The sequence below is a fragment of the Ovis aries genome, chromosome 9 (assembly GCF_016772045.2).
Source record: "Ovis aries strain OAR_USU_Benz2616 breed Rambouillet chromosome 9, ARS-UI_Ramb_v3.0, whole genome shotgun sequence".
NCBI lineage: Eukaryota > Metazoa > Chordata > Mammalia > Artiodactyla > Bovidae > Ovis > Ovis aries.
In genome coordinates, this window is record NC_056062.1 from 81,375,158 (window position 1) to 81,399,357 (window position 24,200).

Sequence of the window (24,200 nt, forward strand, 5' to 3'; positions counted from 1 at the left end):
TTGATGACTAGGCAAAAATTGTTATAGCTTAGCTGGTAAGTTCTGATTCATCCAACGTATTCACCAGACATTGCCCCTTAAGATTTCCACTTATTTTGGTCTTTACAAAATTCTCTTAATGGAAAAAATTTCAATTCCCTGAAATACTGTAAAAGACACCTGGAGCAGTTCTTTGTTCAAGTAGATTAAAAGTTTTGGGAAGATGGAATTATGAAGCTGCCTGAAAAATGGCAGAAGGTAGTGGAACAGAAAGGTGAACAAGTTGTTCAATAAAGTTCCTTGTGAAAATAAAAGATGTGCCTTTTATTGTTACTTAAAAATGGAAGCAACTTTTTTGCCAACCCATTAGGAGCATGTCATCTTCAAATAGAGATAATTTTACTTCTTTCCAACTTAGATAATTTTTATTTCTTTTTCTTATCTAATTGCTCTGGCTAGAACTTCCAGTACAATGTTGAATAATAGTATTGAAAGCGGGCACCCTAATCTTAAAGGGAAATATTTGTCTGTCCCAACTGAGCATGATATTAGCTGTGGATTATATATATATATATATATATATATATATATATATAAATGCCCTGTATACTGTTTAGGAAGTTTCCTTCTATTCCTAGGTTTCTGAGAGTTTTTATCATGCAAGAGTGTTGGATTTTTGTCAAATGATTTTTTGCATTAATTGAGATAATCATGTAAGCTAGTTTTCCTTTGTTCTATTAATACAATATGTTTCATTTATTTATTTATTTAATGCTGAACTACCCTCACTTTCCTGGAATAAATCCCATTTGGACATGGTGTATAATCCTTTTGATGTGCTGTTAAATTTGGTTTGCTAGCATTTTGTAGAGGAGAGTGTTAAATTCAATTTATGGTTTTTGTTGTTTTACAACTGAGAATAAGGAATTGGGGGATTCAGTAAGGTGACTAAACACAAAGCAAGCTGATAAATGGAGCCACATCAACATGGAGATCCCTAGCAGTGTGTCCCTGTGTCCCAGGGTACTGAGTGGTTCTCTTCAACATTTTATCAGTGGTGTGAAGATGCAGAAGACCCCTTGCAGCAGAGAGGGAAATCCACTGGTTGAAAGTGAAAAATAAAGATTCCCAAAGTCTGACAGCTTGGAATAACTAGGCCAAACTAACAGGGTGCATTTAAAATAAGGGATCAATATTTGGGGTTCAATAAAATGGTTAGGGAAGGATAGGAGGCTGCTAGATGAACAACTCTTCCCATAAACAGAGCTGAGATTTAGCCGACTGAAACACCTTCATGAACTGTGCATTTCTGAGGCTGGAGAAGAGAAGTACAAAGTGGGGCTATGCTGACAGTGGCCTGTCCACAGCGCACACGTGCACGTGCGTGTTATGTGTGGGGCTTGCTTAGTTCTGCTCTTGGCTCCGCAGGCCTGTCCACATCTGGAACATTTATTGCCTTCACTTCTGGGTGCCAATTTTTAAGTGACAAACTGGAGCCCATCCAGAGGAGAGTGACCAGGACAAAGAAAGGACTCAAAATCATGTCAAGCCAGGGAGTGTTGAAGGAACCAGGGCTATTTGGCCTGGGGGAGAGAAGATTAAGTGGGGGATTTGAGAGTTGTTTTCAAATCACATCATGTGAAAGCAGAAATAGACTTGCTCTGTATATTTCCAAAGTGGGGGAAAAGATCTAGTGGTGGAGTCAGAAGAAGGGAGAGGTCAGCCTTCTGCAGGGAAGTCTGAGGGCTTGGGGGCTGGACCCGGCATAGGTCGCAGAAAGTGTTTTAGCATCTTAGCTCCTCCACCCCCACTTCTGGGGAATTACTTTCATTCCCTCAACGCTGTCACTGAAATACGTTGAACTTTACCCCAGACCCAGTTCAGGCCAGTGAGTCCTTTGCCTGGGCTTTGGGGATTTAGGAGTGTGGAGGATTCAGGCTAGCTGCAGTGGAAACTTTCAGAGGTAAAACTAGAGAAGAGTTTCCCACCCAGAGGAGAAGATGTATGGCAAGAAAGAAAAAATAAATCTAACACTCAGAGGTGTGATGAAGAGAAGGAGAGAAAAGGAGAGAGGAGAGGGAAGTGAAACAAAGCGGTCAAGCCCTGTGCTCCAGATGCTCCTGAGGCTCACTATACTTTTACCCTCCCACAGCTGGGTGGCTCAACTCTTCCTTGGATTTTGTGAAATACCCTACTGTCATTCCAAAGGGATGATCTCGTACTGAAACTAGAATTGAGTTTTTGTCACTTTCAGTTAAAAGGATTCTAACTAATATGAGCAGTCTGAGGAGGTAGTGACAGCTCCATCTGTGGAGGTGTTTAAAGAGAAGCAGGGCTACCATCACCTGCCAAGAACACCATGAAGTGATTGGGAGTAAAACTGAAATAAGATTGGTATTGAATGGGTAATTTTTGAAGCTGGGTCATGGGTTTATTATCTTATTATCTCCACTTTTCTTCTCATTTAATGTTTTTCCTATTAAAGAGGAGAAAAAATGATGTGGAGAGAATTCCAACACTGAGGAAATATGAACTAAATCAGTGGTTCTCAAACATATCAGACTCCTTGGAGTTGATTTCAGTGATAAGAATTTGAAACTTTACTCCTGGAAATGTTGGTGAATCTGTTAGGATAAGGCTCAGGACTCTAGACATTTTCAAAATTCTGCAGATGGTTCTGACCATCATCCAGGTAAAATTATTGTTGGATTAGGCATGTTAGCTCAGTGGGTAAAGAATTTGCCTGCAATGCAGGAGACCTCAGTTTGATTCCTGGGTTGGGAAGACCCACTGGAGAAGGGATAGGCTACCCACTTCAGTATTCTTGGACTTCCCTTGTGGCTCATCTGGTAAAGAATCCACTTGTATAGCAGGAGACCTGGTTTGATCCCTGGGTTGGGCAGATCCCCTGGAGAAGGGAAAGGCTACCCACTCCGTTATTCTGGCCTGGAGAATTCCATGGACTGTATAGTCCATGGGGTGGCAAAGACTCGGACACAACTGAGCAACTTTCACTTTCACTTTCAGGCATTTAAAGCAGCTTCCAAACCTAAGATCTGTAGGCTCAAGGAGAATAAAGGCAGGAAGTGACCAACACCCTCAATTTCAAAATGTGAAAACTGAGATCCGAAAGGGTCAAGTGATTAAAGATTACAAGAACTGGTAAGCAACAGTGGGAAAAAGTCTACATACCCAGGCAATCCCTGTACTCTGTCCTGCTCTTGCCAATTTCATAAAATTATGGAAGCCTTCTTGATAAACAAGGAGACACAAAGAAAGCTGACTCTGGATCCAGAATGTTTAGTTAAAATCCTGGCTCTGCTGCCCATGGAGCTCTGAGTGTCCTAGTTTCCTCATCCATTTCATGGGTGGTTGCTGTAAATTAAATGAGTCAGTCTATGCCTATCACTTAAAATAATGCTAATAATGCTTAAAATAATGGTAGTAAACAAGTGTTTGCTACCATTGTAGCTATTACTTGCATCAGCTTAGGGAGGAAATTCTCACTGAAGACATTTGAGACGATTTTAGATGATTACTCATTGTTGACAGTTCAGAGCAGGAGTGGATTATTTCCAGCCCACGCCCAGGATCTGGCTTATTGCTTCATGTCATCTTGCTCAGTATAAGAGCTCAGGGTGCAGAGCCTGAGTCATAACTGCCGCCCTGGTGGGCCACGCTGGCCACCTCGGCCAGAGGGAAGAAGAGACAGAGTGGTCATACAACAGCCACAGAAATATGATTAATCCCTTTATTCCAGAAGGACTCTTGCTTTTCTGTGGTTTTTATTTACTATGCATCCAGTCATCAAGCCAATAAATAAAACTTCCTAACTTTAATGAAAGCAAATCAACAACAAAACAGCTGAGATAGGGTGGTTTCTAAGGCAACTGTTAGGTGTTGTAAAATTAGACATTATCTAAAGAGTAAAACGGGCGGGTCATGGTGGAGAGGTCTGACAGAATGTGGTCCACTGGAGAAGGGAATGGCAAACCACTTCAGTATTCTTGCCTTGAGAACCCCATGAACAGTATGAAAAGGCAAAATGATAAGCTACTGAAAGAGGAACTCCCCAGGTCGGTAGGTGGCCAATATGCTACTGGAGATCAGTGGAGAAATAACTCCAGAAAGAATGAAGGGATGGAGCCAAAGCAAAAACAATACCCAGTTGTGGATGTGATTGGTGATAGAAGCAAGGACTGATGCTGTAAAGAGCAATATTGCATAGGAACCTGGAATGTCAGGTCCATGAATTAAGGCAAGTTGGAAGTGGTCAAACAGGAGATGGCAAGAGTGAACGTCAACATTCTAGGAATCAGTGAAGTAAAATGGACTGGAATGGGTGAATTTAACTCAGATGACCATTACATCTACTACTGCGGGCAGGAATCCCTCAGAAGAAATGGAGTAGCCATCATGGTCAACAAAAGAGTCTGAAATGCAGTACTTGGATGCAATCTCAAAAATGACAGAATGATCTCTGTTCGTCTCCAAGGCAAACCATTCAATATCACAGTTATCCAAGCCTATGCCCCAACCAGTAAAGCTGAAGAAGCTGAAGTTGAACTGTTCTATGAAGACCTACAAGACCTTTTAGAACTAATACCCAAAAAAGATGCCCTTTTCATTATAGGGGACTGGAATGAGTAGGAAGTCAAGAAACACCTGGAGTAACAGGCAAATTTGACCTTGGAGTACAGAATGAAGCAGGGCAAAGGCTAATAGAGTTTTGCCAAGAGAATGCACTGGTCATAGCAAACACCTTCTTCCAACAACACAAGACTCTACTCATGGACATCACCAGATGGTCAACACAGAAATCAGATTGATTATATTCTTTGCAGCCAAAGATGGAGAAGCTCTATACAGTCAACAAAAACAAGACAGGGAGCTGACTGTGGCTCAGATCATGAACTCCTTATTACCAAATTCAGACTGAGATTGAAGAAAGTAGGGAAACCCACTAGACCATTCAGGTATGATCTAAATCAAATCCCTTATGATTATAGTGTGGAAGTGAGAAATAGATTTAAGGCACAGATCTGATAGATAGAGTGCCTGATGAACTATGGAAGGAGGTTTGTGACATTGTACAGGAGACAGGGATCAAGACCATCCCCATGGAAAAGAAATGCAAAAAAAGCAAAATGGATGTCTGGGGAAGCCTTACAAATAGCTATGAAAAGAAGAGAAGCAAAAAAAAAAAAAAAAAAGGAGAGAAGGAAAGATATAAGAATCTGAATGCAGAGTTCCAAAGAATAGCAAGGAGAGATAAGAAAGACTTCCTCAGCAATCAATGCAAAGAAACAGAGGAAAACAACAGAATGGGAAAGACTAGAGATCTCTTCAAGAAAATTAGAGATACCAAGGGAACATTTCATGCAAAAATGGGCTCAATAAAGGACAGAAATAGTATGGTCTTAACATTAGCATTAGATATTAAGAAGAGGTGGCAAGAATACACAGAAGAACTGTACAAAAAGATCTTCACGGCCCAGATAATCATGATGGTATGATCACTCACCTAGAGCCAGACATCCTGGAATATGAAGTCAAGTGGACCTTAGAAAGCATCACTAGGAACAAAGCTAGTGGAGGTGATGGAATTCCAGTTGAGCTGTTTCAAATCCTGAAAGATGATGCTGTGAAAGTGCTGCACTCAATATGCCAGCAAATTTGGAAAGCTCAGCAGTGGCCACAGGACTGGAAAAGGTGAGTTTTCATTCCAATCCCAAAGAAAGGCAATGCCAAAGAATGCTCAAACTACTGCACAATTGCACTCATCTCACCTGCTAGTAAAGTAATGCTCAAAATTCTCCAAGCCAGGCTTCAGCAATACGTGAACCATGAACTTCCTGATGTTCAAGCTGGTTTTAGAAAAGGCAGAGGAACCAAAGATCAAATTGCCAACATCTGCTGGATCATGGAAAAAGCAAGAGAGTTCCAGAAAAACATCTATTTCTGCTTTATTGACTATGCCAAAGCCTTTGACTGTGTGGATCACAAGAAACTGTGGAAAATTCTGAAAGAGATGGGAGTACCAGACCATCTGACCTGCCTCCTGAGAAAGCTATATGCAGGTGAGGAAGCAACAGTTAGAACTTGACATGGAACAACAGACTGGTTCCAAATAGGAAAAGGAATACATCGAGGCTGTATATTGTCACCCTGCTTATTTAACTTCTATGCAAAGTACATCATGAGAAACGCTGGGCTGGAAGAAGCACAAGCTGGAATCAAGATTGTCGGGAGAAATATCAATAACCTCAGATATGCAGATGACACCACCCTTATGGCAGAAAGTGAAGAGGAGCTAAAAAGCCTCTTGATGAAAGTGAAAGAGGAGAGTGAAAAAGTTGGCTTAAAACTCAATATTCAGAAAATGAAGATCATGGCATCTGGTCCCATCACTTCATTCAAAATAGATGGGGAAACAGTGGAAACAGTGTCAGACTTTGTTTTTGGGGGCTCCAAAATCACTGCAGATGGTGATTGCAGCCATGAAATTTAAGACACTTACTCCTTGGAAGGAGCATATAGATAGCATATTGAAAAGCAGAGACATTGCTTTGCCAACAAAGGTCTGTCTAGTCAAGGCTGTGGTTTTTCCAGTGGTCATGTATGGATGTGAGAGTTGGACTGTGGAGAAAGCTGAGCGCTGAAGAATGATATTTTTGAACTGTGGTGTTGGAGAAGACTCTTGAGAGTCCCTTGGACTGCAAGGAGACCCAACCATCCATTCTAAAGGAGATCAGTCCTGGGTGTTTATTGGAAGGACTGATGCTAAGGCTGAAACTCCAATACTTTGGCCACCTCATGCAAAGAGCTGACTCACTGGAAAAGACCCTGATGCTGGGAAAGACTGAGGGCAGGAGGAGAAGGGGACGATGGAGGTCGAGATGGCTGGATGCCATCACTGACTCGATGGACATGAGTTTGAGTGAACTCCGGGAGTTGGTGATGGGACAGGGAGGCCTGGCATGCTACAATTCATGGGGCCGCAAAGAGTTGGACACGACTGAGCGACTGAACTGAACTGACCTGACTGAAAGAGTAAAAGCAGGAAAAGAAGTGTGAGCTCCAGGAAAGCAGAGTTTCAGCCTGCTTCTTCCACTGCCAACCCGGCAGCCAGTGCAGAGTTTGCCATGTGGTTGCGGGTCAGTAAATATGTGTTAAAGGGATTGATCTTTCAGGCAACGGCTCCTACATGTTAAAGGCAATTGAGACCATTTCCAGTTCCAAGTGTCAATCTGCAGCTTCAGTTGTTCTCTGAAACTGGAGAATTTCACAAATATTTTAAGAAGAAAATTTGAAGTTAAACATAAAAGATTAGATATTTCCTGTGACCTCAAGGGCTATTTCTAAATAAAGGGAGAATAATTTCAGGGACAACTACAGAGAAAAGGAAATCATGGGAAAAATCTTTGCCTCCCACGTACTGCTTGTTCTTCATCGTCCAATGGGGTCTGTTTTATACATACATATATATTTTTTATTTATATATAATCCTATATATGAATTATAATATATATAATTTATTTTTTAATTGGAGGAAAATTGCTTTAAAGGTTGTGTTGGTTTCTGCCATGCAGCAATGCAAATCAGCGATAATTACATATATCACCTCCTTCTTGAGCCCACTCCTCTAGGGCATCACAGAGCACCCAGCTGAGCCCCCCGTGCTATACAGCAGCTTCTCACCATCTGTTTTAAACATGCTGGCGTATTTATGTTGATGCTACTTCCTCTGTTCGTCCCACTCTTTCTTTCCCCTACTGCATCCACAGTTCTATTTTCTGCATTTGCAGCTCTATCCTTTCCCTGTGAATAGGTTCCTCAAAATAATTTTTCTAGATTCTATATGTGTTAGTTGCTCAGTTTTGTCCAATGCTTCGTGACCCCATGGACTGTAGCCTGCCAGGCTGTTCTGTCCATGGAGTTCTTCAGGAAAGAATACTGGAGTGGGTTGCCATTCCCTTCTCCAGGGGATCTTCCTGACCCAAGGACCCAACCCAGATCTTCTGCATTGCAGGCAGATTCTTTATGGTCTGAGCCACCAGGGAAGCCTTATATGGGTTAATAGAGTATATTTATTTTTCCCTGTCTGACTTACTTTACTCCGTATAACAGGCTCTGTGGTCATCCATCTCACTAGAACTCACTCAGATTCCTTCTTTTCATTGTATATATGTACCAAGACTTCCCTGGTGACTCAAATGGTAAAGCATCTTCCTACAATGCAGGAGACCTGGGTTTGATCCCTGGGGTGGGAAGATCCTCTGCAGAAGGAAATGACAACCCACTCCAGTACTCTTGTCTGGAGAATCCCATGGATGGAGGAGTGTGGTAGGCTACAGTCCACGGGATTGCCAAGAGTCGGACATGACTAAGTGACTTCACTTTCTATGCACCATACCTTCTTTATCCATTCATCTATTGATGGACATCTAGGTTGCTTCCATGTCTTCAGTTCAGTTCAGTTCATTTCATTTGCTCTGTCGTGTCCAACTCTTTGTGACCCCCATGGACTGCAGTACACCAGGCCTCCCTGTCCATCACCAACTGCCAGAGTTTACTCAAACTCATGTTCATTGAGTCAGTGATGCCATTCAACCATCTCATCCTCTGCTGTCCCCTTCTCCTCCCACCTTTAATCTTTCCCAGCATCAGGGTCTTTTCCAATGAGTCAACTCTTCACATCAGGTGGCCAAAGTATTGGAGTTTCAGCTTCAAAATCAGTCCTTCCAATGAATATTCAGGAATGATTTCCTTTAGGATGGGCTGGTTGGATCTCCTTGCCGTCCAAGGGACTCTCAAGAGTCTTCTCCAACACCACAGTTCAAAAGCATCAATTCTTCAGTGCTCAGCCTTCTTTATAGTCCAACTCTCACATCCATACACGACCTCTGGAAAAATTATAGCTTTGACTAGCCAGACCTTTGTTGACAAAGTAATGTCTCTGTTTTTTAATATGCTGTCTAGGTTGGTCATAACTTTTCTTCCAAGGAGGAAGTTTCCTTTAATTTCATGGCTGCAGCCACCTAGCTATTATAAATAGTGCTGCTATGAAGAGGCATACATTTGGTTTTCTCAGTGTGTATGCCCAGTAGTGGGATTGCTGGGCCATATGGTAGTTTTATTCCTAGTTTTTAAAGAAATCCCCATACTGTTCTCCATGGTGGCTGCATCAATTTACATTTCTACCAACAGTGCAAGAGGGGTCCCTTCTCTCCACATCCTCTCCAGCATTTATTTTTTGTAGATTGTTTGATGATGGCCATTCTGACTGATGTGAGGTGATACCTCATTGTAGTTTTGATTTGTTTTTCTCTAATAATTAGTGATGTTGAGCATCTTTTCATGTGTTTATTGGCCATTTATATGTCTTTGGAGAAGTGTCGATTCAGGTCTTCTGCTCATATATTGACTGGGCTGTTTGTTTTTCTGATATTGAGCTACATGAACTGCTTATGCACTTGATAGATTAATCCTTTTTCAGTTGTTTTGTTTGTCTTTTCTCCCGTTCTGAGGGTTGTCTTTTCACTTTGCTTATTGTTTCCTTTGCTATGCAAAAACGTATAAGTTTAATTAGGTCCCACTTGTTTACTTTTGTCTTTATTTCCAATACTAAAGGAGGTGGGTCAAAGAGGATTTTGCTGCTTTATGTCAAGGAGTGTATCATGTGTGTCTTCCTCTAAGAGTTTTGTACTTTCTGGCCTTACTTTGAAGTCTTTAATCCATATTTTTAAAATAAATTTATTAATTAAAATTTTAAATTAAAAGATTATTGCTTTGCAGAATTTTGTTGTTTTCTGTCAAATACAGATATGAATCAGCCATAGGTGTACATAGGTCCCCTATCTCTTGAACTTCTCTCCCACCTCCCTCCCCATCCTACCCCTTTATGTTGATACAGAGCCACTATTTGAGTTCCCTGAGACATACAGCAAGTTTCCATTGGCTCTCTATTTTACATATGGTAATGTAAGTTTCCATGTCACTCTCTCTGTATATCTCACCCTCTCTTTCAGTATACTTTTGCGTTTGGTGTTAGAAAGTATTCTACTTTAATTCTTTTACATGTAGCTGTCTCGTTTTCCCAGCATCACTTATTGAAGAGGCTGTCTTTTCTCCATTGTATATTCTTGCCTCTTTTGTCAAAGATCAGATGCCCATAAGTGTGTGGGTTTATCTCTGGGCTTTCTGCCTTGTTCTATTGGTTGATAATTCTACTGTCTTGATGACTGTAAATTTGTAATAGAGTCTGAAGTCAGGAAGGTTGATTCTTCCAGCTTTGTTTTTCTTTCTCAAGATTGATTTGACTATTTGGGGTATTTTGTGTTCCCACACAAACTGTGATTTTTTTTGTTCTAGTTCTTTGAAAAATACCATTGGTAGTTTGATAAGGATGCATTGACTCTGTAGATTGCTTTGGGTAATATAGTCATTTTGAAAATATTGACTCTTCCAATCCAAGAACATGATATATCTCTCCATCTGTTTGTGTTTGATTTCTTTCATCAGTGTCTTAAAGTTTTCTGCATACAGGTCTTTTGTCTCTTTAGGTGGTTTATTCCTAGGTATTTTATTCTTTTTGTTTCAATGGTGAATGGGATTGTCTCCTTTATTTCTCTTTCTGAATTTTAATTGTTAGTGTATAGGAATGCAGGGAATTTCTGTGTATTAATTTTGTGTCCTGTGACTTTACTAAACTCATTGATTAATTCTAGCAATTTTGTGGTGACATCTTTAGGATTTTCTGGGTATAGTATCATGTTATCTGCAAACAATGAGAGTTTTACTTTTTCTTTTTCAATCTGGATTCTTTTTATTCTCTGATTGCTGTGTCTAGGACTTTCAAAACTCTGTTGAATAATAGTGGCAAGAGTGGGCATCCTTGTCTTATTCCTGATCTTAGAGGAAATCCTTTCAGTTTTTCACTGTTGAAAATAAAGATTGATGTTGGTTTGTAGTATTATGTTGGGGTATGTTCCTTCTATGCCTATTTTCTGGAGAATTTTTATCACAAATGAGTGTTGAATTTTGTCCAAACCTTTCTCTGCATCTATTGAGATGATCATATGTCTTTTATCTTTCAATTTGTTAATATGATATATCACATTGATTGATCTGTGTATACTGAAGAATCCTTGAATCTTTGGGATAAAGCCCACTTAATAAGTATATGATCCTTTTAATGTGCTGTTGGATTCTGTTTGCTAGAATTTTGTTAAAGATATTTACATCTATGTTCATCAATGATATTGGCCTGTAATTTCCTGTTCCTGGGATATCTTTGTGTTGTTTTGGTATCAAGAGGATTGTGTTTTCATAGAATGAGTTTTGGAGTTTTCCTTTCTCTGCAATTTTCTGGAAGAGGTTGGTAAGGAGTTTGGTAGGGGTTAGCTCTTCTCTAAACTTTTGGTTGACTTTGCCTGTGAAGTCATCTGGCCCTGGGCTTTTGTTTGCTGGAAGAATTTTTATTACAGTTTCGATTTCCATGCTCTTCTGGTTTCTCTTTCTCTGTTTCATTCTCTTTTCTTTTCCCCACTACCCTCTCCCACACCTTGTTTTAAAGACTTTTCTCTTTCCTTCAACTCTCTTTCTCTTCTTCTCATTCCTCCTCTAAGATAGTGCTTTACTTTTGGTGATAAAATGGAACTGAGATATCAATTAAACAAATCCTTAATTAATATTTAGGAAGCTCTTGCCATGTGCTAGGCACATTTTTATTACGACTCTTTGTTGGTATTAAAGTGTAATTTATACACATGAGAGCTCACAAATCTTACATCTTGAAGAATTTTCTGCTGCTGCTGCTGCTAAGTCGCTTCAGTCGTGTCCGACTCTGTGCAACCCCACAGATGGCAGCCAACCAGGCTCTGCCATCCCTGGGATTCTCCAGGCAAGAACACTGGAGTGGGTTGCCGTCTCCTCCAATGCGTGAAAATGAAGTTGCTCAGTCGTGTCCAACTCTTAGCAACCCCATGGACCGCAACCCACCAGGCTCCTCTGTCCATGGGATTTTCCAGGCTTCTACACCTGTGTAATTGCCACCAAGTCAAGAAAAAAGACCTTTCCAGTCTCCCTGCAGGCTCTCTCCTGCCCCGCCTGTTCAACACCCTCTCCAAAGTTAATCACTCTTCTGACCTCTATCACCAGAGATTAGTACTGAGCTTCTTGTGATTAGAATCAGGCATGTATTCTTTTGTATCTAACTCTTCTTGTTCAGCTTATGTTTGTGGGATTCATTTATGCTATTGCATGTAGCAGGTAGCTTTTTTCCCCCAACTAAACCGTATGTTACCAAGAAGAAATACATTTTTTTCTTTCTAAAATTGCCAACCAAGTTGTGCATCAATTTGGCTCATGATGGCTTCTTTCTCCTCATCCATCCCCAGCTCCCATTCCCTAGTTCCATGTAGATTAGTGCTACCTGATAAGGAAGAAGAAAATTCGTACACTTGGGTTATACCGTCACCTTCTCAGTGAAGTTGGGGATTGTAACATCTAAGATCCCTTTCAAACTGAGGTTTTCACAGGTTATCTATTTGTGTATTACTATCTTCCCAAGTTAGCTGCCTTTGCAACTTGGCTACACAGGACCTATGGACACAGGAACCTGCCTTGGTTAGGATTTCACTGACAACATCCCATTGTTCATCTTGCTAATTCTTTCCTGCCGCTAGAGGTCAGGGTTCAGTTAGTACTACAGAGGGCTGAACAACTGTGAAGGGCCAATCAGCACTCAGGAGGATCCTGGGGGGCTGTCTGGGATGCAGTGGGTTGTGTGCTCAGTTTGAGACTGGGCATGAAAAGGCTGAGTTATGCAGGCAAACAAGTTGTGCCATTACCAGTGGAAAACTGACCTCAAGCATCACAAATTCATTTGTATTTGTTTACTTATTTAGTTTTAATAGGAAAGGACATTTTGTTTAACACATTTCACTTTATTTCTTTCAAGCAGAAGAATACGTCAATCTCCAGAAAAAATTTAAGCATTCCCCTTGGAAGTCCCAGAAATGCTTGGTTTCCAGATTTAACAACAATAACAATAAAAATGTTCACTCGGAAGTTTCTGGGGGATCGCTTGAGCAGCTGCAAGACTTTTTTTCCTGACAACTAAAAATACTTAGTAGGTAAGCATGACTATTTTTGGCCTAAGCTTATTTTAGGGTTCTAAAGCCCAGTTCTTCAATGCTGCTTGAGTCTTCACTACATCACCCCAATTCACCCTGACCTCACAGTGCTGACACCAAAGAAGTAGCATGCAGACTAGAATTGTAATCAATATCTTGAAAATTTGCAATAAGGAGGCAAAATTTAGAGATAAGGTGGTCAATGGTTCTCAAGGAAATAGTTTAGTTTTATAAATCTTATCCAAAACCCCATGTATAAAATAGATGAAAAGTAGATTTTTTGGGGACTTCCCTGCTGGTCCAGCGGTTAAGAACGTACCTTACGATCCAGGGGACATGGGTTCAACCCCTGGTCAGGGAGCTAAGATCCCACATGTCTTAGGGCAACTAAGCTCATATGCTACAGCTACTGAGCCTGTGTGCTCTGGAACCTGCATGCCACAACTAAGACGTGGCACAGCCAAATAAATGTGTTTTGTTTTTTTTTTTTAAAGTATATTTCCTCTAGGTGAAAGAGCTATGTCTCCTGCCTGCTCAGCTCCTCAAAGTTGCCTACCCCACTCCATGGCCACAGAGGATGTATTTCTGATGTCCTGTAACTTTAGGAATATTTTTTGAAAACCAGAAAGATGGCCCAAATCCTTTACTTTATACATGGTAGAACAGAGGTCCAGTACTTGCCTAGCTGGCATCATACTATGACAATGATGTCTGGCATGAAATATGACTAGAGACGAATTATTTTTATTAAAATTTTAGGTTTTTTTTTTAAAAAAAACACACTATACACTTCTTAATTCAGCATATTAGTTCAGTTCAGTTGCTCAGTAGTGTCTGACTCTTTGCAACCACATGGATTGCAGCACGCCAGGCCTCCCTATCCATCACCAACTCCTGGAGCTTGCTCAAACTCATGTCCATTCAGTCGGTGATGCCATCCAACCTTCTCATCCTCTGTCATCCCCTTCTCCTGCCTTCATTCTTTCCCAGCATCAGGGTCTTTTCCAAGGAGTCAGCTCTTCACATCAGGTGGCCAAAGTATTGGAGCTTCAGCTTCAGCATCAGTCCTTCCAATGAATATTCAGGACTGATTTTCTTTAGGATGGACTGGTTTGATCTCCTTATACATTGGTATACAGAGTGTGTGTTTAAGGCTAAATAACACATGTTAGGTCAGTTTTACCAGACCCTCAATTTGGTAGAGCAGCAACCCTGTCATGTTCAGATTTAATGGGTTACAATTATGTTCTGATGAATTTGAAACTCCACTAAGGAAGAGGATTTGATCCTTTCACAAGGAGAGAGCAGTTTTGTATCTCAAGTGTGCACTAGAATTTGCTGCTATGGAGACCACTTGCTTACACCAGATGTTTTGAGCAAGAAAATTTTCACAGCAAGTGAGGAGGCAGAGAGTGTGTGTAATCAGGCTGTTGTTGCTGCTGCTGGGAGAAGGCATTGAGTGCTTGGAATAAAAGGGGAAGCAACAAAAAACTAGGGGGCGAGGATCCAGGGAGAATCTTGCAGTTCGTCATTCCTCTATCAGTCATGTGGTGACTTATTCACATACCAGCGAGGGAAGGAAAGCTATGGAAATTTGAGAGCAACATCCAGCAAAGGCGTTTAATATCAAACTGCTCTCTCATCTCCCCCCATCAATTTCTATGACCCAATGAATATTTACTCTAACGTTAGAGGGTCTCACTCAGATGAGCAACACTATACTCAAGTTTACAGAAAACCAGGGCTATTAATGCCAGATAAAGATCAACAAGGAAGCAGTTTGTTTATATCTTGGTGTTTGAATTTCTCTAGTTCCTGTCCTAAATTGTGCCTCATCTTTAACCTAAAAACAAAATAAAATTGGTAATTATGCTTGTTCTTTTAATAAATAGTTGTGTTTTAAGCTAAAAAAATTCCTGGTACACTGTGATACCAGAAGCAAAATGATTTGCTTTTATTTTCCTCTGATTTTATAAAACTGGAAAGAGCATGCATTTTCATAGTATATTGAAGACAGAAGAGCATTCTGTGGCATGTATACTAAGATCAGCTATTGGGCCTAGAAAAGAACCAATAGCTCATTGCAAACTTGACAGTAGGCTGGATCCTAACCTCATTACCTCCGCTCTGTGAGAGCAGACCTAGGAGAATGTTTGAGGATTTGGAGCCTTGTTAAGGTCTTGTCTTATTTTGATTAATATGGAGGAGAGTTTAAGTCACCTGTAGTGTTGTGTCTTGAGGTGTGTTCCTAGGATGAGGAATGCGTTATTGTGTACTGGGATTCACCTGGCCCAGTGGGCTCACTCAGTAAGGGGTGGAAGGTTCTACTCTTTTTGCTTTGGCCACCAGCTGTTTTGCAAAGTTTGAACATGGGAAGCAGGGGATTGTTTAACTAAAAGCCCCCAGATCTAAGGAATGTGGTCCAAGATGCTCTCTGAGCATTCCACTTGCCTGCAGTCCTGATAGCTACTCTCAGAGGGACATACTGTTCTCAACATACCAAACTAAGGATCCTGCATCATCAGGAAGTCAGAACAGAGAATCAAAGGAAACTGAAGGGCAAAAAGTCAAGTAAAAGCTCATCCCTCTGTCCAGGGCTTGTGAAGAAATATCCTCTTCTTTGGAATCCTTGTCCTTAAAATGGCTTATGGCTGAGTGGAACCTTCTCTGGACAGGCTTATGTGTATTTAGTATATCTGTGATGATGAAGCATTCATTTTCATTGTTTTAATAATCAAGGATCCAGGTCAAATCTTTGTCTTACTTCTAACCCCTTGGCTTATTGACATTCCAAGCCAAGCCCTTAGTCTGATTCCCCCTATGTGAGAAAAAGGAAGGTCTAACCACAGTGATAATCTTCTGCATTCCTCAGAGATGACCCTGCCACCCACCTCTCTCTTCCTGATGTAGAGAAACAGAAAAGGAAAAGTGGAATTGAGACCAGGATCAAACAGATAAGGACTAATTATGAGCTGATTAACCATAAGCATTATTGACAAGGGCTAGGACAGCATGCATATCCAAGACGCTTCAAGGAAGCCAAGAATATGACTTTGCACCCTGGGACTCTTGGTGAGCTCAACTGGGGAAACTTTAACCCCAGCTGACCTAGCCAGGCCAGCACAGCAAAGCTATGCACGATGGCAATAGTAATGTACATAGCTAAGGGCAAAGGAGAGGAGAGTTCCTGCCTCTTCTCCAGGAGTGAAGAACAAGAAGGGCTTGGGAAGAACTTCATCTTTGGTGTGGGTCAGAATCTCATCCTCTTCCAGGAAGAGGAGGTGAAGGAAACAACTGTGGAGTCCAGGCTGGGAAAGGAGACTTCATAGTGGTCAGTACCTCTCACTGCTTATGTATGAAGTGACAGGCTTGAATGAGCATTGCAAAGTTTGCAGCATGTTCACATCCACAACCAAAGGGAGGTTTGTCCTAGAGACCAATTGTTCAGTGTGTGTTCAGGGAGTGAATTCTGTCATTCAGCAAATGTCTATTGAGTTCATTGGTTATTATTCTAGCATGAGTAAGGCAATGATGAGCAAAACAGATTCTTTGATCTCACGGAATATATAATCTAGTGGAATAACCCAATAGGCATCAAGTTGATGCATCAACATAAACTTAAAATCAAGGTGAGGTTCTCAGTGAGCAGAGAGTCTTTCAATTCATATTTTTGCAGAGAGGTTTCTTCAATCAGACCTCCCATATTTATCTCTTCCCCCCCCCCCCCTTCCCCACCAACCTCTTGGAGCAGCCTTCTTGATTTTCTTTCTTTTCTCTTGAGTTACTTTTTCCCTACCGGCACTTACTTAGAGGAGGTTTCTCATCAGACAATAGCAGGAACCCTCTTTCCCCCAAATACAGTGAAACAAAGTCTTTTTCCTCAGAGGATCATGTGCTGGGAGCTCTCCATTTCCCTTTTCACCAGACTACACAACAGCACCTACGTTCAAAGGCATTGAAAAATTACTCGGCTTTCATAGCAGGGACGAATGGGGGACTGAGACAGACCTTGCAAGACTTATCATAATGAAAGCTTCAGAGTTAGTTGCTGGTACCAAATTCCAGAGAAATTGGACTGGAGCTCTAACCCAGCTGGACCATATGAAGAGTTGGCAGGAGATTTCAAGCTTCTTCAGGGAAACAAAGATACATGAATCCGTTTCAGAGACTGGGTTGTCTCCCAAACAGTAATCAGATTCCTGTCTTGCATCCCACAATCCCACAGGTGTAAACCACATGAACAAATATGTGCCTAGGGCTGAGGGTGGGGGTGGTGGGGGAGGTGATGACAGTTCTGAATTCATCATGCATCATCTCAGGTGGCAGCTGTGCATCTGTTCCATATTTTGAAGCCCCCTCCCACACCAGTAGAGCTATTTCAGCAGATAATATCTGGGATCGACTGAAAGAAAAGTCATATGTTACCCAATGTCCTGAAATGGCTCAAGAAGATGGATAAGGGGTAGGTGTCGGGGTTGAAAACTTGCATTTTACCTCCTGACTTTCAAAATCGTTTGGATGGCAGTTCTGATGCTGTCTTGGAAACTGGACTTAATTAGCAGGAAGCAGCGCTCTCCGTGGGAGCTCTCGGACAGGCACTTTGGGTCCCTGCCTCCCCAAGCTCCCTCCAAGGGATGGGATTTGAATCGTTGTGGCCCTTGGGGCTCCTACAAAGTACTTCCAGCCCATATGTGGCTGCAAGCGATAATCCCAACACGTTTTGCAGGAAGAAAAATTGTGCTGGGAACAGCAAGTCAAGCATTTGCTGAGTTTTAGTAGGAGGTGTGAAAAATATGTAACTCGACTCAGGGTCATTCCCGTTGGCCTCACTGCGAGCCACAGGGTGTGTGAAGGGAAGCAGAGGCAGCGCCAAGCTCCCATCCATCTTTCCATGGCTCCATTAATCTCTCCTCTTCCTGAAAACGGACTTATCTTGCAATTGGTTTAAAACTCTCCCAGGGCTGCAAATAGGACTGCCGCTAGCACCAAATAGCCTCTGTGCTAATTAGAAAAAGACGGTTCCCTCCTGGGTGGGAGAATTCAGAAAGACGCCCCCTCCAGGCAGATCAGTTAGTGAAGGGCACCTTCTTCTAAGCTAACTCTGGCAGTTGGAGAAGAGACTGGATTTCAGTCTCATGCTACCCCACCGGACCTCACAATGCCCACTGGCCTCCGGCTCACCAAATTGGCACTGACTAGTCTTCTGACACTGTCTCCTGGCTGGTATCTGCATTCTCAGTCCTCTTCACTTAACCAACACTGAAACTCACAATCCCTTTGGAGATATTAATGAAGATCATAATGAATGAACCGATTCATTCATTACGTTTTCTTTTAGTTGCACTGTCCTGTTTGTTCTATGAAGTGGTGACTGGCTCTTTGGACAAAAATTTTCAATACAAATCCTTGCTGAGTTGCTCTTTCTCCATGATCTTCTCTCCAATATTTTCTTTCTACATAAGGAATGAGCTGCAGGTTTAAGTTCATATTTTCCTGTTAAATTCATATTTTTCTGACATTGGGAACAATTTTATATCCTGTTTTCCTTCACCGTTAGTTTGGGATTGTTTCTGATTTTCAGAAGCCATTTCATCAAATCTTTTTTTTTTTTTTTTTCTTGGCCTTTAAGTATGCCTACTCTCTCAAGACCTCCTCTATCAATAATAATAGTTATAATAATAATTAGAACAAAAAATAATTGAACTGTTACCATATTCCATGTGCAGGTGCTGTCCCATGTACTGTTTGTGGATTAACTCATTTTAATTATCACAGAAGCCATGTGAGGCTGGTATTATGATTATTCTTGTTTTAAGAGGTGCTAACTGAGCCAAGAAAAGTGAAGTAATTTGCCAATAGCACACAGCTAGTGGAGCCAAGATTCAAGCCCAAGCAGTCTGGCCATAGAGTGCCCACTCTTGACCTCTATTCATATTGTCTCCATCTCTTCACTAATCAGTACTTTCTACATCTCCATCACTCTATGCATTCACTATTGCTCTACACATGTTTATTAATGCCTATATACCAGGCTTATGCTAGGCCCTGAGGATGCAAACATAAGCTAAGACACAAACCGCCTAAAATAAAGATCGTTTTAAAAGAGTGGGGGTGGACAAATAAGTATAAAGGCAACAGGCTTTATATGGTTTTATAGTTGACACATCTTGGATGTTTACCTTGACAATAATATCCTAATCTAGAAACTTCCCTTTCCCATTGCATCTAAAAAGGAATAAGCTTATGTGCCCTATCTATAGCACTGTATGACTATTTGTTTGCTCCATGACTGGACCAGAGGGGCTACAAGACCTACATTCTACCAATGCAATGGATATCAAATCACCAATCCGCTCTTCAAAGATATTTGAACTAAGGACACAGTAAAGATAGGTCCTTAAGAGAAAAGCTGATGTTCTCACTTTGGCAAACACACATGTTGGGGAACTGCATAAGCAAAGGTTCTGATATGAGACTGATCATGATAGTTTATGGACCAGGAAGGCCCTGCCTGATGCCAGAGAGATGGCCTCCGGGCTAAGATAGTGGGAGATAGGTGATTTAGCCCAAAATATAAACACTAATTCCCAAGAGCCACAAAAGAACATCAGTCTAACTGATGCCTATGGAAAAAGGTGTGAAGAAGGTAGGGCCTTAGGGGCCGAATGCAGATGTCTGTATATGACACAGAAGGTGGGTGGCTTTCAAACATTTCCTTCTGCAAACTGCAGGTCACTGGGAACCCAAAGCCGCAAAGCAAGTAAAAAGATCATTGTTCTGGTATAAGCTAGGGTCAAGGCCATAGAACCTTCCTTCCTGTTCCGTACAAGGTAGTGGTACCCCTGGAATTGTGTTACTTAGAGCCTTTGCTTTGGGAGTTCACAATCTGAAGAGGAAGGGTTTCACCAGAGACTGGCAAGGTAAGAGCTCCTGGGGGCCCAGACTGGGGGCAGAGTAACTTCCAGGACTCTGTAGTGCCCAGAGGTGCGGGGATGCAGACTTGATCTGGCAGAAGAAGGGGCAGGAAAAGGACAAAGCTGCCAGTTACTTTAAATGACAGGCTGGCAGCCAAATGTGTTATCTGCATACAGTTGCTCTCAGAGGTTGGTAGGAGCTTCTGGTCTTTATCACTGGATGGCTTTCTTAGCATCTGGATGGTGTAGTTTTGGTCTTAATCTTTATTTAGCTTGCAGTCTGAAATAATGGACTCTCTGGCCATTCTTAACCTCAGTTTGATTCACAGAGTTTCTACACTGGAAAGAGATGTCTAATGTTTGTTGAATATTGAACTGAATTAAAGTAACCATAAAGAATAATCGGTTACTTCAGAATTATCATAGAATAAGGTCAGAATATTTCTAGATAGTGGCAGAGAAGACCATTCTTCTACTGCAGAAGTCTTTGGGCATTATATCTACTTAAGGAATGGAATGGGTAAAAACATTCAACTATATTTCTTCCATTTCATATCTGGCAACATAAATAGACCATGATTGGAGTTAGATAGACATGAATTCCATAAATTATAGAATTCTAGCTTACTATGGTTGATAGTTGGAAATGCTAAATAAATTTCCCTCAGCATCAGTTTTTAAATGAAAGAGTGCCAAACCTACCTCCCAGGATGATTCTGAAGATAAAAAGAGCTCTCCTGGGGTAAGCACTGACATCAGTGCCTGGCATATAGTAGGTATGGATTTGCATTCAATCACATAAATGAATGCAAGTGATTTCACTTCTTATTTCAGTTTCCTCATCTGAATAATGCACACTAACTACATGTGTTTGACAGGTTTTTGAGAGATCAAATGAGATAAGAGATGCAACAGCCCTAAACTCTCAAACTATTTATAATATTAAATAGAATAAATGGTTTGAAATGAACAACTTGAAGAGCAAGAAAAGGAGCAAAACCAGAGTCTGAGAAGTAGTTAAAAGGAGCATTTTCTACCTCTTTGTATGGTGTTGGCCAAAAAGTTTGGAAAAACCTGAATGAACTTCTTGGCCAACCCAATAGGACAAGAAACAAGAGCACAGGCAAATTTATGGCACAGCCAACGCCCAGGGGACCCTGGCTGTTAACAGCAAAGAGCCCGGTGGTCTGTGGGTTTGGGATCACAGATTTATGCCCCTGGCAGACAAGCTTCCAGAGAAACCAGACCTATGGCACCCATCCACCCCAGTGCTGGGCAGCTGACTGAGTAGAAGGAATCCCTCCTGGGTGTGGCTGACTCAGATTGTCTCCCTGTCTGTGTCAGCTTGTCTCTTCGGACAATAAAGACTAAGTGTAGTGTTAGTCACTCAGTCGTGTCCAGCTCTTTGCCATCCCACCGACAGTAGCCTGCCAGGCTCCTCTGTCCATGGGATTCTCTGGGCAAGAATAATGGAGTGGATTGCCATTCCCTTCTCCAGAATTTTGTTCTCTACCATAAATATGGTTTTAGTGCTGTCTACCGAGGCAAGGTCAAGAGGGATACAGTCCAGTATCTTGTTCTAATATTTCTTCTTTTTAAATGAATCTTTTAATAGTTTTATTCATGTTCATTTACTTATTTTAGTGTGTGGGTATGGTTAGAGTTTGACTTTTTCCTTAAGTATATGCAGTCCATGGAGTGTCAAAGAGTGGGACACAGCTTAGCAATTGAACAACAACAGCATGATAAAAGAAAAATAAGTGTCTGTCTCGGGCTACTGTGACAAAATACCATGGACTGGGTGGCTTATAATCAACAAAAAATCTTTTCTCACGGTTCTGGATGCTGGGATGTCCAAGATGAAAGCAGGGGCAGTTTCGGTGTCTGGTGAGGGCGCATTTTCTAGTTTATAAATGGCCATCATGTCACTTTGTCGTCACATGTGGGAAGGGCAAAGGTGCTCCCTGGGGTCTCTCTTATAAGGCACTAATGCCATTCAGGGGGGCTTTATCTTCAAAACCTAATCATCTCTTAAAAGACCCACTTCCAAATACTGTCACACTAGATGTTAGATTTTAAATTTGAATTGGAGTGTTGATTGGTTGTTACAAGACCTTCTAGACTAACACCAAAAAAAGATATCCTTTTTATGATAGAGGATTGGAATACAAAGTAGGAAGTCAAGAGATACCTACAGTAACAGGCAAGTTTGGCCTTGAAGTACAAAATGAAGCAGAGCAAAGGCTAATAGAATTTTGTCAAGAGAATATACTGGTCAGAGCAAACACCATTTTCCAACAACACAAGATACATCTCTACACTTTGGCATCATCAAATGGTATCATCAAATGGTAATATTGAAATCAGATTGATTATATTCTTTGCAGCCAAAGATGGAGAAGCTCTATACAGTCAGCAGAACCAAGACCTGGAGCTGACTATGGCTGTGATCATGAATTCCTTACTGCAACATTCAAGCTTAAATTGAAGAAGGTAGGGAAAATCACTAGCCCATTCAGGTATGACCTAAATCAAATCCCTTATGATTATACACTGGAGGTGACAAATAGATTCAAGGGATTAGATCTGACAGACAGATTGCCTGAAGAACTATAGACAGAGGTTTGTAACATTGTAAGGTGGCAGTGATCAAAGCCATAGCAAAGATACAGAAATGCAGGAAGGCAAAGTGGTTGTCTGAGGAGGCTTTACAAATAGCTGAGGAAAGCAGAGATGTGAAAGGCAAAAGAGAAAGGGAAAGATATACTCAACTGAATGCTGAGTTCCAGAGAAAGAGATATAAAAAGCTTTTCTTCAATGAACAATGCAAAGAAATAAAGGAAAACATTGGTATAGACAAGACTAGGGATCGCTTCAAAAAATTAGAGACATCAAAGGAAAATATCATGCAAGGATGGGCATGATAAAGGACAGAAGTGGTAAGGACCTAACAGAATCAGAAAAGATTAAGAAGAGGTGGCAGGAATATACAGAGGAACTATTACAAAAAAAAGATATTAAAGACCTGGATAACCATGATGGTATTTCACTCACCTAGAGCCAGACATCTTGGAATGTGAAGTCAAATGGACCTTAAGAAGCATTACTGCAAACAAAGCTGGTGGAGGTAATGGAATTCCAGTTGAGTTATTTCATATCCTAAAAGATGATGATGATAAACAGCTGCACTCAATGTGCCAGCAATTAGGAAAACTCAGCAATGGTCACAGAACTGGAAAAGGTCAATTTTCATTCCAAACCCCAAAAAAAGGCAATTCCCAAGAATGTTCAAACTACTACACAGTTGCACTCATTCACAGTCTAGTAAGGTTATGCTCAAAATCCTTCAAGCTAGGCTTCAGTAGTACATGAACTGAGAACTTTCAGATGTACAAGCTAGTTTTACAAAAGGCAGAGTAGCCAGAGCTCAAATTGCCAACATTTGTTGGATCATAGAGAAAGCAACTGAATTTCAGGAAAACATCTACATTTGCTTCATTGACTGCACTAAAGCCTTTGACTCTGTGGGTCACAACAAACCGTGGAAAATTCCTCAAGAGATAGGAATGCCAGACCACCTTAACTGTCTCCTGAGAAACTTGTATGCAGGTCAAGAAGCAACAGTTAGAACTGGACATGGAACAATGGACTGGCTCAAAATTGGGAAAGGATTATGTCAGGGCTAAATATTGTTACCCTGCTTATTTAACTTACATGCAGACTACATCATGTGAAATGTCAGGCTGGATGAATCACAAGCTGGAATCAAGATTGCTGGGAGGAATATCAACAATCTCATATATGCAGGTGATACCACTCTAATGGCAGAAAATGAAGAACTAAACAGCCGCTTGATGAGAGTGAAAGAGAAGAGCGAAAAAGCTAGTTTGAAACTCAATATTCAAGAAACAAAGATCAGAGCATCTGGTCCCATCACTTCATGGCAAATAGAAGTGTGAAAAAAGTAGAAGTAGATACACTTCTTTTCTTGGGCTCCATAAAATTAAAAGACACTTGCTCCTTAGAAGAAAAGCTATGACAGACCTAGACAGCATATTAAAAAGCAGAAACTTCACTTTACTGACAAAGGTCCACATAATCAAAGCTATGGTTTTTCCAGTAGTCATGTATGGATGTGAAAGTTGGACCATAAACAAGGCTGAGCACC